General features: G+C 34.7%; 1 protein-coding gene across 1 annotated transcript in view; it reads right to left on the reverse strand.

Annotated features, from left to right (window-relative positions):
- The window catches only part of LOC125862657 (nucleobase-ascorbate transporter 6-like), a 725,741-nt gene extending 723,514 nt beyond the window's left edge, over positions 1–2,227 (reverse strand). Inside the window, exon 1 of the mRNA XM_049542778.1 lies at positions 2,217–2,227. The gene's annotated coding sequence lies outside the window, so the exon portion shown is untranslated. The remainder of the gene's footprint in view (positions 1–2,216) is intronic.
- Between the last annotated feature and the right edge of the window lie 2,300 nt (positions 2,228–4,527).

Here is a 4,527-nt window from a genome sequence, read left to right on the forward strand (position 1 = left end):
TTTGTTATGTATTAACTATGAGGGTGAGCCCGGTAGTTTGTCTTGGCCCCCGCTAAGTACCCATGTTTAGAGGTGGTGTTGGACAAGTTGTGTATTATGCTTGAGCTTGACTCATCTATGGTATTTATGTATCATTCCTTTTTTTTTTTTGCTCCCTTAGTCCCGATTTCCCCCTTGATTATGCTTATCACTTATGGTCATTTTAATTGCTTCCGCGACCAAAGATGTGAAATGATACGCTATGAGGCTTGTTTGGGGTTCCTTCGGGTTCCCCATTCGCCGGTCACGTCTAGGCCCTAAGCTTGGGTCGTGACATTAAATTATGCTTATGTTATTTATTTGTTGATTTCGAGTACATGTTTTAAATTTTGTTGTTTATGCTTATGCTTTTGATAATTATATTGAAGTAAATATATGTTAATCAATAGTTTGATGTAATCAGTAGACTATTGGTGTCATGTAGATTAGAATTCTTAAACTTGTGAAATGAATGACTTTGATCTTTATAAAGTTTTCAATGGCCAAAATATACATGAGATGTCCAAGAAGGGATTTTTAAGTGTTCAGAAGTTGTGATGGTTCCACACTACCTTGGAGTTTTAGTTATTCAACTTTCTATCTTCACGAGGTATTCAATCGATTAGTGACATAAAAAAAAGAATATAGTAGGATGGTAAGTATTGTACTCAACCTTAATCAAAAGTTTGGGGTTCAAATTTCGGATTGGAGTCAATTAATTACCCCTCAAAGTAGGATGGATCCATATTAATCAAATCTTAATGAAATAATTATCTCCTTATAAATATTAGATTAAAAATCACAAAAAAATTAAAGTTTTAACTATATTGATTGAAACATAAACAACAAAATATGCCTTTTGGCTATCAAAGTAGTGTCATCGATTGCGAATGATTTTGAATAAGGGACTTGCCAACACATCATTTAATCCAAATTATTTGAGCGACATACATTATTTCATTGAACTCCAAGAGATGTGTTTTTATAATTTAATTAACTTATAAAGTTCACAACTAATTACATAAGATGTACAACATTTAGATTTTGTATGCTGAGGCCTTGAATAGGAGAAAAACTCTTGCAATTGATGAATAAAATATTAGTACCACTTTTTGAAAATATAAATATAGACAATGAAACAATTACATATCTTTTCTAAAGAATTTGGTGATGAAGAACTAGAGTAAAATGAAGAATTAATAACAAAATGCATAAAGAATTAGAATCAAATCTTTTTGGTTTTAAGATTAAAAAATTATTTCATTTCATCTTTGGATAAAATATTATTGACAATTTATTTTAGTGCTTTACCCACTCGAAATAACTTATATTATCAAATGTTCAAAAGTAGATTATTGACGTAGTTCACCACTGCGTGATGTCCGGGTAATTTACCTAGTTATGTAATATAGCCAAGGTGAAAAAAATAAAAGAATGGACTGCAATAGGTATAAGATAACTCAACTGAATATAAAGAATTAAAGGAATGAAACCATTAACTTTACAAAAAAAACACTTTCTCATCCTCTAAATTTTAACATATGAAGTGATATATTAAGATACACTTTAACTCTATTAGAGATTCTCTAACCGACAACCATCAGTATGATCAAAATGATGATACAACTTCTTGTCCACGCTACAGAAACTATCCTACATCGTGCCAAGATATAGAACACCTCAACTAAATCGATCCACTAAGCTCTTCCTGAAGACACTAAGCATTCATCTTTTGGAACTAAGGATTCGTCTAAAAAGTATGATCATGTATCAATGTGGCCACGACATGGTTTATGGGGGTTGTGAGTTGTTTGATCTCTCCCCGATATCAATGCTTAGTACTACTCCAAATAATATATACTGCTGATCAAATGTATAATAACAAAACTTTTCTTTGGTTTGAGATAATTTCTCAAACTATCATCTTAAAATAGGTAACTACTTTGAAATGTCTCTGAAACTCATAGTTCATTTAAAACAGGAGCAAGGTTTCTCTTTGCTTAATGTAAAAATGTATTTTAGGTTGAGATAATTAATCAAAAGGGTGCCTCTTTAAGAGGTTACTTCTTAGTACTTCATCTTTTTGAAAACACTTTTAAATTTTCTCAAAAAAAGTCTACTCTTTTTCTTCATGTAAAAATGGAACATTTGGAAATACTTACTTCCCTTATACTCTTTCTCAAACTGTTCTTTACTTCCTCAAAACTCAGTGTAAACAATAATATGTTGTTTACGAGATTCACAAAAGAATTTACTGAATACTAAAATTAGGGTTCATACGGAAAAATTGTCATGAACAATCAACTCAATAATCATAATTCATATTGTATCACATTTCAATGATTAGGAATAGGAATTCAATAATCAACAACTCCAAAATTTAGAACTCAATATCAACTCATTTCAAGAATACTAAAATCTAAGGATAGAACACTAGATTACTCTTTTACTAATTTGAAAGTAGGGCTTGAGGAAGAACTAATCCAACACTATGATAGCCTTACATACTTGAAAGATCGAAGTTCTTTGACGAAATTGAAGAAACTTGAAGAACGCTCAAACCCTGGATTTTTTCCTCTTAGTTACTTTCTCTAATGTCTTGAAATGTTAATGAACATAAAATAATTGATTAACACTTTCTAAGCCCTTAATTTTTATAGAAACGGCGTAGTTTAGGCTTAGAATATGATTAAAATGAACCAAACGCATAGTGAGAAACACGAAGCAGGCTCAACTTTTAAAATTGAAAAGGTGCCCAAAAAAGCTTGTGTCATGGCAGTTTGAAGCTTCACAATTCGTTTAATGCATCACGACCCATCTAGTGGGTCGTCAAGTTGCCCTACCCGGTAAGACTTTACTAAAATGGGCATATTTTATGCCCTGGGCTTGAAATTAGGAAAATTTGGTGGCGTTGGAAAGAGGACTCAATGACCTTGAATTTTAAAGGTCATGGGCCACCTAACTCAATTTATGCTTAGAGATATAATCCTTAAAAGTTGATCCAAAACTCAAATTCTAATGGGTGACTTGTACGGATCTATAAACAGACCGTACAAATCTCTATGTGTCGTCTAGTGGCTCATCTAGCTGGCATTCACCTTGGCTGACTTGCGAAGTCCTCTATGATGCCCAAGAAGGGTCGTGGTCCCCTAAATTGTCCGTCTAAGGTCTTGTGAAGGGTCCATGGTCAATTTTGGGTTCGTGGACTTCCCCATATTCCATTTTTAGCCATTTCTCAAAGATCGAGGTTGTACAGTGGAGAAGATCTAGCTACTTTGAAAGTTCAAAATGAAGTCTTGGAAACGAAAAATATTGAACTGAATGAGGGACTTCTCAATAACCATGCTGAGGTAGATGCTCTCTTATCCCTACTCTTTCAAACCCTCTCTTCAAGCCTCTTTCCTCCTAAGTCCCAATATCATTCCCCTCATTTATCTTTTGTTCAATGCAACCCAGTGAATATTATCCCTGTTCTTTTTAGTAATGTTAATTGCAATGTTTTCTATGTTTCTCTTTTGTTATGAATGAAAATGGCATTGTTTCTACTAACTTGTCTCATTACTTTATCCATCTTTACTTATGCTTAGTGTTTCCCAAGTGCAACACCTTGTATGTGAAAACAGTCCAACCAGCTGATTTCCAGAAGTTGCAGGTCCAAACCATAGGTGCCACCCACGCACTGAAGGGTGACCCAGAGTTCATCCTACTGGTCCATGGATGGCCACCTGTAACCATTCCCAGAAAACTGTCTAAGGGTCGATCCACGATTGGACCCACAGACCGTAGGTTAGGCCACGGATGTGGTCTTAGTCCGTGGATTGAGGCCCCAAAATCCACTCTCTGAAGCTGAATGATGGCCGACCAGAATGGACCGTCGGTCCATCCACGGTCCGTCGGTGACCCTTATAGGTTTTAAGTCAGGGGTCGTTTGGTATTTTCCTTATGCGTTGGACCCCTAAACTACGTTGGGTAACCCTTAAACTGCGTAGTTTTGGTCAAGTTTTAGCCTAGTAACTTAATAAGAACTTACCTTAGTCAACTCATTCTCCATGAAATCATCAAGTTGAACGACAAGAAGGAGAAAGAGTCGACTAAGCCCTAGTCCAAGAACTCAGTAGGTTTTCATCAGTCACAACCCCAAAATCGAAAGTTTTCTCTATGGAATTCGTCACTAGGTATGTGGGATTTCACTGGTGGCATCCTTTCACCCCTTAGGTCCTTAGAATTCAGTCTGATTCTTGATTACCTTCACACTATCTAGATCTAGGGTTAGTAGAATTTCAGCAGATTATTATGAATTATTTACTTTAATGTTCCTTATAAGATTATCATGATTTTAGTATTGTTTTGTATAAATTTAGAACCGTAGTTATGTTGTTCTTTTAGTCCATGAATTACATTAGCTAGCACATATAAACAGACATACAAGCCTCAGTTTTTGAATGTTCCATTATCAGATATACATATTGCATTTTCTATTAGCATGTCAGTAATTTGAGCTATGTAGTA

Source organism: Solanum stenotomum, chromosome 4 (assembly GCF_019186545.1).
Source record: "Solanum stenotomum isolate F172 chromosome 4, ASM1918654v1, whole genome shotgun sequence".
Lineage (NCBI taxonomy): Eukaryota > Viridiplantae > Streptophyta > Magnoliopsida > Solanales > Solanaceae > Solanum > Solanum stenotomum.